Below are 12,921 nucleotides of genomic sequence, written 5' to 3'. Positions count from 1 at the left end.
GAGGACCAGAATATTAGAGGAAAAAAGCAGAGGGAATAAGTTAGGCAGCGAAGTGAAAAGATAGGGCTGTTGACAGTACAACTGAGCAGTATCTACAGTATTATTTTTTCTTATACTTTTGTCTCTATATTATATTTCTTCTTGTTTTTGTTATATAGATCACATACTGGAAACCAATACTTTATCTCTGGAAAATAATGTTCTTAAAGATTCTGATTATCAAAATGACACTCTCAATGAATTTGTTAATTTGATTCGAGATGGCAACTCTTCAGTAAAAAGATTTTTAGATAATCCAGGTAAATATCATTTTAAACTTTGAATAAACTTAACACCAAATCAAATTTTTTAAATGCTATATATTTCTAACAGAGTATAAAGATTTTAGTCATTTTGATTGGGTTATTATTGTTAAATATACTCAGCGAGAGCCTTTTCAAATGTAAGATTTGAAGAAGATGTTCTCTTAATTGTAATTGTTGAGGCTACTAGAGCAGATTTATCCCTTTAATTTTTATTTTTATTATTACAACGATTTACAGAGTTCAGGCACGCCGTGGGGCCTTTAGAACACATATATACACATTTTGATCTATTGGATTGAAGCAATACACAGGCCATAATCTAGAAAGGCAGGGCAGTGTCCGTTTTGAGACAAAAAGGGTATTTTTGTTGCTTGTTTGCTCAAAAAAGGCTGCTTTTTGTACACATTTTTTGAGATTTTAAGAAGGGCAGTGTCCAATAACCGGACGCTTAAAAGGCATAGAAAATGGATTGACGGTATAATTTGGCTTTTTCGTTTTGTTCCGTTTTGTAATGTAAACAGGTTAAATACTATTTATAAAGTCTGTCTATTTGCAACTTTGCTCAGCTGTGGCTGTGTAGCAAAATTAAAATTTCTTCACTTTCTAGATACATCAGAATCAGAATCAGAATTAGAAACCAATAATAATGACGATGAATCCTGTAGTGATAGTGATTGCTCAGATTACGAGGATGACTGGCTTTTTCGGAATGGAAAGCAACATTCACAACTAACTATTAAAGATCATGCAGCAATTTGTTTAGGACTTTCCATTAGGCATAACCTGTCAGGAGAGTGCATGAATGACGTACTTAAAATGATAGAATATCACTTACCTCCTGAAAATATGTGTTTGACATCATACGCAAAGTTAAAAGAGAAAGTTGCAGGATTAAAGAATGATGATGGCATTAAATTCATAGAATATTGTGAATTATGCTATTCACTATGGCCAGACGATGAAAATGTCACTGTTTGCACTACAAAGTTCTGTACTGGGATATGTGGTTTTAGCTATTTTATCATTCAATTCAATCATTTGCGTTTAATTGTGAAAAGCACTATAATGTCTTACATAATGTATTACATTATCCTTCTTTTAATAATCACTTGAAATTTGAAATTTGCTTTTTTTTCTCAATTTCCAGGACTAGGTACAAGGGACCCAAGGAAAACCGGCTGAAAAAATCTTTTGTATTGACATCTTCGTTAAAAGAGCAGATTCAATCAATTATTAATAGTGAGTTTATTTCATTTAGATATTTTGAATTAGTTTAATCATATATCATATTTTAGTTTTTGTAACTTATTAAGTTAAATTGTGACTTTCAAGAAGTGTCCAAAACAAATCAGGGTCAATTACTTTATTTTAACCTCCCCCTATTTTATAAATTTTCTTCTGGGGTGCCCAAGCCCCTCTTAACTGACTCCTCTACAATTCAAGCATCAATGAAAGTTTTTTTTATAAAGGACCTGGAATGTGGAACAAGATCAAGAAAACCATTGATAAGAGATCCTGCAACAAAGAAAGTAGAAATTATGCAGACATTATTGATGGAGAATGGTAAGTTCCTTTTGAAAAATAAGTTCAATAATGTCAGTGGGGGTGAAAAAAAAATTTAAAATCCACAAGCGGAGGGGAGGGGCATTTATTTGGAACCTAGGCTGGCATATATCTTTGATAAACTTCAAATTTTTACCCCTTTAGAACTTTAATTTTTTTAAGTTATAAGAAGTTGTGCAAGGAAGGTGGACCACTGTTTAACACAGATAACTTAACAATCATCTTCAACACAGATGGTGTGGCTTTATACAAGTCATCTAGGATAGAGATCTGGCCTGTATATGCTGCCATCAATGAGATACCAGCCATTGAAAGGTATAATTATAATTGATATCATTTGGAAACACTTTGAAATAGAACTCAAATCGTTCATATCATTCCTACTTAATAAACTGATTTTGCTATTTTAAAATTTTCAGATTTATAATATCTACCTTACTGGAACTAATTTTTGCGGGAATTAATTTTCGCTTTTTCGTGTTTTTTTGCCAAAACCGGGAAAATTTGAACCAGCGAAATGTGTTTTTTCTGAAAACCCCTAGGAAAATGAAAGAAATTGGTCCAAGAAAGGTCAAAGCCGCAAAAATTCGTTCCTGTGAAGTGCAATTTTTCTGATTTTATTTTTCGATCGCGAAAATTAGTTCCAATAAGGTATATATGGCATCTTTATTTTACAAATTAAATCTCTTTACATTTTTCAGATTCCAATGTAAAAATGTTGCCTTGTGGGGTCTTTGGCAAGGAAAAGGAAAACCTCCTATTTATCCATTTTTGAAACCATTTGCTGAAGAGTTAGTTGAATTAGCTCACGAGGGTATGTATACTTATATACTTTTTTTTACAGTTTAATTATTTCAAAGAAGTGCAATAGAAATTCTTTGCAGGCTTTAAGAATACATGTCTGTTTTAATTATCAATTACATTACACACTCGCTTTACATTATTTCCATCAATCTTTTGTTGATATTTTGTTTAGGTATAAATCTGGACAATGACAAAAACATTAAACTATACTCAGTGGTGTCTTCATTGGATCTCATAGCGAAAGCACCCATATTAAATATGAATCAACACAATGGCTATTTTGGGTGCAATGCTTGTCTCATTGAAGGGGCTCACATAAACAATGTCCATGTCTATCCATACGAAGAAGCAGTTGAGGCAGAACAAAGAACTGATATTAGTTTTTTAAGTGATGCTAAGAAAGCATTCGACACTGGGAAAAAGGTGATTTGAATATTTAGTCGATTGTTTAATAAAGAACACTATCACTATGTGATTCTATTAATCTTCTATACGGTATTCGAAGCAAACTTGTTATTGTTGTGATATTCAAAATTTAAAAAAAAAATTATCTTGGTGTTTCACTAGGTGAATGGTATCAAAGGACCATCTTGTTTAATGGTTTTACCAGAGTTCAGTCTCTGTGATGGTGTGGTTCCAGATTACATGCATGGTATATTGCTAGGAATCACCAAGTCTTTGTTAACTTTGTGGTTTGATCCATCCGAACACAAGAAATTCTACAAGGAGTTCAAAACATCATTTGGTAAGCAAAGAATATTTTGACAAATATATACTTGAAGATATTTTCTCAGGAAAAAACTTTTATAAATTTCTTGAATTTTGGTCAAATTTTTCTTTGTAAAAGTTTATTCCTGTGAGAAAAATCTTAGATACTCTTAGGTCTCTAATAGACGGGGGACCCGCTAATTAATTTCCCGAAAGTTTTCCACCCAGGACGTGTCATGTACGTGTCGTGTCCCCCGTTTATTAAATTTAGAAAGAATATTTAAAAAACTTCTTCATTTTGCCTCAATTCTTATATATCAGCCTCTGTTTTCCACCCAGGACATTCTTATTACCCCCCCTGGCAATTAGGTTTTGAATAAATTTCCAATCCTCCTGCCTATTCCAGATCCCCCATCTATTAGAGACCTATAAGAGTAAGTATATTTGTTTTAATTCATTCTGGAAACATACCTTAAGGCCACAAATTACTGTCATTTTAAGGTACATTATACATTATTGTATATCTCTCATGCTATCTGTAATGTAAATGTTAACATATTTTCTTTCACCCTATTATAAAGCTTCCAGATATTGACATTAGACTGGAAAACATGAAGCCTTTAGATGTAATTTCAAGGAGACCTCGTCGTCTGTCAGGAAATATTGGAAATCTAAAAGGTTAGTTTTTAACTATACTTATACTTATGAATATTTTTTTCCAATTGAATATTTGATTTACTGTATTTTGCTGTTTTTTCTGTATTTTTAAATTTTAATTTTCTAATTATAGCAATGATTAAAAATCTAAGATCTTGTTAGATACCTGGTGGTGGTTTTTTATTTTATAAAGTATTTATATTTTTTATTACATTTTCAGCTAATGAACTGAGAGCATGGTTACTTTATTATTCTCTTCCATGCATGGAGGGTCTTTTGCCAGAAGTTTACTGGAGTCATTTTGCTCTTCTTGTTGAAGCTACTCATATTTTGTTGTCCGACAACATAAGCAGAGAAGATTTATGTTGGGCTGAATCGTGTTTGAAGTTGTTTTACAAATACTTTGCAGAGTTTTATAGTAAGTAGTATATTTAAAAATTGATTGATTTACATATTTTAAATACTTTATATTCTTAATCTAAGCTCAAGAATAAAGAGAGAAAGTTTTTCTCTTGAGTCTCTTTCTTAAAAATATCATCCATTATGATTTAACTTATGGCTACATTGTTTACCTTATACATATTAATTTTTGCGATAGTTAATTTTGCAAATGAAAGCCGAAAAAATTGTATTTTGCAATACTTATTTTTGCAAATCAAAGCAGTCTGAAAAAAATTGTGATACTAACTTTTGCGAATGATGAAAAAAGAATTGCTTTTTGCGATGGTTTTTAGTCTGTCCAGAAATCTGGGATTTTTTGAAGTTTTGCAAAACTAAATTTTGTGAACGCCAGTTTTCAAAAGACTTGTGATACATAGTTTTGCCAATTCTTGATTTTGAAAAGTTTTTCGGGATTAATTTTAGTGAGCCAAATTCACAAAATTAAGTATCACAAAAATTTGTATTGTAAGATTTATATCCCGCAAAAATTAAAAAAAAATCAGATATTTTTCAAAAATTTTCATCTTTTAGACAAATGCAAGTGTGGATTAAATGTGCATAACTGTATTCACCTTCCGCAATATGTTCGTAATTGGGGTCCAATTTGGGCATGGTCATGCTTTGGTTTTGAAAGTCTGAATGGACGTATAATCAAGCAAGTGCATGGTACAAGAAATGCTTGCTCTCAGGTTTAAATTTTTTTTTTCACTGATACACATACATTTTTTTAGCATAAGGGTAATTTGAGCTAAGATGCTAAATTTCTATTGTTTTATAACAAAAGATCTATCGTAAACCAAAACCCAAGCTTTATAATATAAAAAACTGTGCAGCTCTTTAGCATATTGTATTATTTTTAAAGCTTAAAACATTGTAATGACTATAGATAATCTTTACATACAAATTGTATTTAGGTATTCAAAGCTTTTAATGGATTGAAAGCAATCCATTCAATGATGAATAACCAAGACACAAAAGAAGTTGTACGAGATGCATTGACATCAATGTTAATCAACAAGCAAAGGTTGTTTTTCCCTTGACCATTTCCCACTGGTCCTATTCTGAGTCTTGTATTGAAAATATGTCTTCAAATGTTTTTTGAGCTGAGGCTATGGGCATTTGCCTAAATTTCTATCGTTCTTTAACAATTAATAGATCTATTTTTTTTTAAGTCCAAATCTCAGTCTTGGCATGCTATCAACGTAGATAGACTGACATAAAACCTTAACCTGATTTTGGCGGAAGAAATTTTTGTTGTTCTTCAAAATAAAAAAAATTCCATAATTTAATTTTTCCGATGGACACTCAAAACTGCAAAATTTTCTTTCGCAAAAAGTTCTTCCCTTAGATCAGCCAAATTTTCACGAAGTTAAGTTTTCATTTGTATATTGATTTCCTTAGTGGTGGTAAGAGGAATTGGTCAATGATTGATGAAGGAATCTATATTGGAGGATCAAGTGAAAAGTTTGATACTAATCAATTACAAGATCAAGTTCAACTAAATCAAATTTCAAAAGAAGCAAAAAAATATTTTCAACTAAAGAAAAACAATGTCTGCTACACATGTGTTGAATATAAACGTGCAACAAAAACCATCAACTATGTTGCAGAGTACTACAAAGACAATAAGAACACAATATTTGTGGAGATACAATTTTTCCTGCTTGACCAAGGTTCAGTGTTTTTTTGTGCAAAAGAAATTACCCGTCGATCGAATTGGTGCATGCTTCAGTCATGGGATAGAAGTCAAATTATTCGAGTTGAAAAAGAGACACAGTAAGTTTAAACCATTACCTTATCGGACCTAACCTATAGTCAGAAAAAATTGACTAAATTATTTGGAAGTGACTAAATTTTGTTGGACTTATAAAAATTTGGTTTAACTTTAGACCAATAATTATAGTTTTCCCCAATAAGGTATTACAGTTGTGCAAATAAGTATCAATCATCATTCACCGTCTGGTAATTAAGCTGTAAGACTGACCAAGGATCTTAAGTGTCAGTCAAATATTTCTTGATTGACCATAACTGTAGTATTATGAGTTTTATTGACATGATTCGGTTTCAGACACAATCAGACAATGACCGAGAAGATTAAAAAAAATTTCCTGGCCTGTTATTACAATTTCATTATACTGTATTACATTACATTCATATTTTTTTTCATTTTAGTAGAATAACTTTTAGAAGATTATTTCTCATTCATTATTTTATAGCTCCAATCTATTCATCGCACGTGTAGAGAAACTTGGGGACAAACTTTTTTACATCGATGGAAACAAGTCATGTATTTGTATATGTAGAGTGCCAAACCTTGTCGAAGGAGACTAAATATTTTATCATATTTTTTATTTGTATTTGTTTCTTTATTATTGTAGACTACTTTATTTATATTTTTATATATTTATCTATATTGGATATTCGCGTGTTATAAAATTTTGGGACGGTTGAGATTTGACATTTCTGAAACTTTGTAATTGAACTTTTTAAGCAATGTACATAGATTCATTTAATTAAGAGACATCAACACATCTTTCTTTTTTGGATTTTTCCATTGCATCTTTTTGCATTTTGCATAAGTCATGAAGTTCTAAGATTGATTAGCAATCTGGTATTATAATGTTTGATAATGTTTGAAATTTAGAAATTAATTCACATGCATTAAACTAACTACTTTTCTATTTAGATCATAACTAATTAATTAATTAAAAAACAAAGACATTGGCTATTTCAACTAAAGTGGATGATTTGTTGTTGTTATATCTTTTGATATCATTGGAAAATTTGACGTGAAAACACAACAAATGGAATTTTAGAGGATTGTTGATTTAAAACCGTCTACTGCAAGATCATCTATGTATGGTGTATGAAAAAATTCATTGTAAGTTTTTTATAAGTGGTGAAAGACCAGGAAAATTATTGATTATTGCAATTCAATCAAATTGTTACTCAAAGGTTGATTCCGATTAAAACAGAAATACTTACTCGGCAATATTCAATTATTTGTTTCCTTTTTTGCATTCAAATGTTTGAAATAACGTTCTAATGACGTTAAGGAAGTTTTGAGTAAAGGGTTAAATTAATAATAATATAATTATATACATAATGAAGTGTGATGAAAGTTTATAATTCCTATTTTTAAGGCTGGGGCTAAAAAGCCAATATTTTTCTGGAGTAGTCAATATTTTTCTGGGGTGCATGAACTTTGATCTAGAAAAAAATCATATAAACTTTGATATTATTTTGTTTTAAACCCATAATCTTTAACCTGACTTTTTTCTCAGTAAAGCTGAGAAATAGCCAGTGTCTTTCCAGTATTTCCAAAAAGGTAACTAAACCCATATATTTACCAGAATTTTCTCAGCTTTAGTAATTTAATTGTTTTCTTGAGTTAAACACACCCAAATTTATCTGTTTTTTTCGTAGTTTCAAAAGCTGGGAAATAGCCAAGATTTTTCTGGTATCCTTCGAAAGGTATTTGAACCTAGATATTTACCAGCATTTTCCTAGCTTTAATGATTGAAACTTTTCAAAAATTTTAACACACCAGAATTTTCCTGCCTTTTCCCCAGAGTTAAGAGCTGAGAAAAAAGCAGGAAAACTGGGGAAGTATCTCAACCTAGATATTTACCAGCATTTTCCTAGCTTAATGATTGAAACTTTTCAAGAATTTTCACACACCAGAATTTTCCTGCTTTTTTCCCAGAGTTAAGAGCTGAGAAAAAAGCAGGAAAACTGGGGAAGTATCTCAACCTAGATATTTACCAGCATTTTCCCAGCTTAATGATTGTTGGAAGAAACTTTTCAATAATTTTCACACACCAGAATTTTCCTGCTTTTTCCCCAGAGTTAAGAGCTGGGAAAAAAGCAGGAAAACTGGGGAAAAAATCATAAACTGGTAAGATCCCAGGTAGCCCAGCTTTTTTCCCAGCTTCTATTTCCAGGGAAGATATGGGGAAAGGGAAAATCAAAACTAATCTATTTGTGGAAATAAAATGGTTGTGCTTAAAATTATACACAACTTTTGGTTACCTTTGTATTTGTATAAAGCAGGGGGATATACAGTGTTTCTTTACTTACAGAATAAAAAAACAACTTCTAAAGCTACATGACAATCATAAGAATCACAAAACATACAAACCACTTTAGAATTAGGGAGCCAAGCCTCAGATAGTTGTTCCCATATAAATTATCCAAGTTGCTTTTATATCAAACAGACTCTCACGGCGGCAATTTTGTAAAATTTTCGACTTTTCTCACTTGTCCGGTCTACCGGCAGATTGTTTCGAAAAAACAATTCTATTAAACGGCTAAACCAATCAGAGCGTTTCCCGTCATGTGACGTCACTACCCGCGTCTCAAAATCAAATAAAAACGCGGGAGCTCCCGCACTTAGCTTGGACTGGACGTAACTCGCCCGAGTATCAAAAAATTTTCAAAAAGTAGACCCAGAACCCGGTTCAACACCTAAAGTCCGAAATGCTGTGCAGTTGCCCGCTGCAAATTTTTTTTCCGTAGACGGGCGTAAATATCTTTAATGGTCGGAAATATCATAGCGTATATGGTTGGCCAAATGTTTCAAAAGTATTTTTTGCGCTAAATTAACTTCAGCGCGCTAATGTTTACTTTATTCGCGCGCTAAATTGACATTCGCGCGCTACGTTTACTTTATTCGAGCGCTAAAGTAATATTAGCGCGCTAACTTCAACAATATATTTATTCAGTCAGGGAAAACTTCAAATTAGCCTATCATCTCGGAATATCACCTAATTAGCCTAGAACTAGCCATAGCTTTCACTAACTGCCACCCGCTAGTACAAATGCTTGTAAAAACTAATTAATGCTAATTAAGGCTTTTTAGTGCTTTATAATTATAGCAAAAGTTTGGAAATGATTTGGAATAGTTAGAATGATTCTTCTCAACAGCATTTTCTTTGAGATATCAATGAATAAGCTAACATAAATGAAACATATTTTTTTTCTAAAAATGTGAATTACTTTTTACAAAGAATAAAATACGAATCTTAAAACATTCATTAGGAAAAGTGTCCAGGTAGAATCAATTACAGACAGTTACATAGATACTAAACCAGTCAAAAGACATGCAACTATATCTATTTCAACCAATTTGAAATATAAATGAAACATAGTAGAACCAAACAGCATAAGAAATGCTATGAGCCAGAAACATAACGAACAGGAACCAAGAATTGACAGGTAACAACGTACTTAGGAGTTTTTCCAACGGTTTAACAAAGGATATCGTGATCCAAAATTGTTTACATTAAATGGATTTACCATTAATCTAGAAGCTGTAACAGCGTTGTGTAAATGATGGAAGATGATAGGACGTAATATTGATAAGCAGGAAGCAGGTATTAACAGGAAATAGCGTACATTCAGGACTTTTTCCAACGGCACGATAAGGGATCTCATGGACAAAATTGTTTACATTAAAAAGATATGCCAGTTATCTTGCAGTTGTAACAGCAATATCGTGTAGAAGGATGGAAAATCATGACGTAACGTGGTAATAGTAGCAGTAACGAGGTAATATTGCGTAAACGAATCCTCATTCATAAAAAGCTTAAAGGGAAAATAAGAAACATGAAATTAGATGATATGTGTCATCACAAGCGATTTTAAATACAAATGAAATGGAACGTTCCTGGAACGTTCCAGAACGTCCTGGAACGTTCCAGGACGTTCCTCGAACGTTCCAGAACGTTCCTCGAACGTTCATTATCGTTCCCGATCGTTCTGTTTTTTCTTTTGCTCAAGACAATAAAAATCTTTCAATGAAGTCTAATGGAACGTTACAGAACGTTCTGGAACGTTCTGGAGCGTTCGAGAACGTTCACGAGAACGTTCCAGAGCGTTCCTCGAACGTTCCTATTTGCTTCACGGCAGACGAAAGAACATAAACAGTCTTGTAACGAGTTAAATTGCAGAACGTTTAGCGATTCATTGATTATTGTTTCTTTGTCCCCTTTATATATTATTTACACTTTATTTGCTAAAATTTCAGTATTACATCTGTATTTAGAATTCATTTTGTTTTAGTTTGTGACGAGGAATTAATGAAATACTTAAATAGTGCTAAAATTAATTTGATTGAATCGTTCCGTATTTTACACATTTGGCGCGTGGAACAAATCTCTGCAAAACGATCTCACGTTTCTTTTCAAAAACGTGGCCTGCAGGGAAGACGCAAGAAGAACAAGATGGCTGTATTTCACTCCCACCTTACATCTTACAACTGCTAGTGGTAAGTAAGACTTAAAAGATGCACTATTCATTCAAATGGTTTATTGACTGTCCCAACTAGAGAACTGCTTGTAATTTCAAACGTTTTCAAGACTCATTGAATTACAGAAAACTGGATAAGTTTGTAAAAACTTTCCTCGAATGAATGGGTTCTTTTAAAAATACTTTGTTAACAATTTGTAGAGGATTTAACCTTGATTTTTTCAATATTTACCCTAATTTATCTACAGAAAACCCTGGACAAAATGTTGGCATGCAGTCACCTGACTGTCACTAAGGGCTGTCCACATAGTACATACACACTAAGGAGGTAGGGGGTGTCTTGTCAAAAGTGTATGCTTAAGTATAGGGGGAGGGTAGGGGTCAAAAGAAAATGTACGTACGCAAGAGAAATGTTTCACAGCCTATTTTCTTGTGTGCAAAATTATGTGAAAGAGATAACCAGACGATTTCAATCGAACGGAATCAACGATCAAACCAGTCAAACCAAATCGAATGCAATCGACCGATTGAAATTCGATTGTCGAACGCAATCGAATCTCAATCGAACGTCAAAATTCTGGGTAATATTCGATTGTTGTTCGACTGGTTCGATCGTTGATTCCGTTCAATTGAGATCGTCTGGCTTAATTCTTGCAGCCTCTCAACATCCAAGCTCTCAAACATCACAAGCCGAATGAAATTACTTTTGATTTCCCATAGAAATTATGCGATGAACAATCCGGGGGTCAATGAATCGACAATCGAACGCAATCGAATATCAATCGAATCTGAAAATTGCGGTAATATTCGATTGAGATTCGATTGCGTTCGACAATCGAATTTCAATCGGTCGATTGCGTTCGATTTGGTTTGATCGTCGATTCCGTTCGATTGAGATCGTCTGGAGATGACATGAATTGTTGTCCTGTACTCGTTAAATGATAAGTGAAATAAATATATATATTTTTTGACTGCTCATCCTCAATGCAAAAAATAAAATTGTTTCTAATTTTTTTTTCTGATTGGAAACGGCCATACTTTAAAAGGCGTACTTTAAAAAAAAATTTCTGGCCTCGGAAACACGTTTTATCACGTCTTCGGCTCTGTCACCTCAGTGAATTTCAAGTTATTAATTTAAATGAGCAATGTGGGTGAAGTAAACAAAAACTTGAAGCAAATGGTGATGTAGAAAAGGTTTTAGCTATCAAAAAAATATTCCAACACTATTGCGACTGGGCTGACTCCGGATTTATGTTTTGAAGTTGAGTCGGGTGATGCGTGAACAGAACATATTATTGATTGTCACCTATGTGGACAGCTGCCTACCTCAAAAAAAAAATTTTTTTATACAAAGCCTATAAGTAAGTATTTTTCCCGACCAACTCATCTCAACCATAAAAGCCTAATATAAAATGTAAACACTTAGTTTTGTCACATGAAATTTTTTCTGTGTCAAAAAAGCAAATTCCTATTTTATTAAATTTTTCTATTTTCTAAATTCTATTCTATGAACAAAATATAAATTGGGCCATTCTAGAAAATCCTTAAGACTCGGAAAAATATTACGGAAAAATCACGGAACTCATAAAATATTTCCCGTATTGCACTCAAAGTCGTGCGATAACTAGTACATATTCTATGAAAAAAATATAAATTGGGCCATTCTAGAAAATTTCTCTTAACTCTGTCGATGAACGTACATTTTTGGATTTTTTGACCTCAGAAATATTATTATTTTCCAGTGGTGGGGGGAAATTCCAATGAAAATGTGTTTTCACAAAAGGCATCAAGGCATCAGAAATGTCATTGATTTCGCTGTTTTTAATTACTGTAATTGGATTAACTTTTGCGAGATTAAATTTTGCGAATTTTTACCGTTTTCAGGCTTATTCACGAAATTTAATCTGATCAAAATAGAATGCTTTGGAAATTATTCACCAATCTTAGAAATTTTCAACTTTAAAAACTTTTGCCCCCCCCCCCTGAAATTTGTGTCATCCTCCTCTCCCTATTGAACAAATTTTGGAATGTTGTAATATAAGTCGAGCGTCTTAGAAAAATATAATATATAATACTATGCTATGAAATCATAAAATAAGAAATATAATTTTTCCAGCAAATTAGCACGTTTTGTAAAATGCCACAGCATTAAGGCAAAAAGAACAACATATCTATAAATGTCTAGCGGATAAAA

At 32.4% G+C, this 12,921-nt stretch overlaps 1 long non-coding RNA gene across 1 annotated transcript; it reads left to right on the top strand.

Moving 5' to 3' along the window:
- The first annotated feature begins 1,785 nt into the window (after positions 1-1,785).
- Positions 1,786-2,668, top strand: LOC136812509 (uncharacterized). The gene is made up of 3 exons (XR_010847359.1): positions 1,786-1,868; positions 2,031-2,183; positions 2,570-2,668. It is a non-coding gene; the product is annotated as an uncharacterized lncRNA (long non-coding RNA).
- Positions 2,669-12,921: the final 10,253 nt, after the last annotated feature.

The sequence above is a fragment of the Clytia hemisphaerica genome, unplaced genomic scaffold (assembly GCF_902728285.1).
Source record: "Clytia hemisphaerica strain Z4C2 unplaced genomic scaffold, Clytia hemisphaerica genome assembly, whole genome shotgun sequence".
Lineage (NCBI taxonomy): Eukaryota > Metazoa > Cnidaria > Hydrozoa > Leptothecata > Clytiidae > Clytia > Clytia hemisphaerica.
The sequence above is the reverse complement of the archived record's forward strand: the minus strand, read 5'-3'. Positions and strand labels throughout refer to the sequence as shown.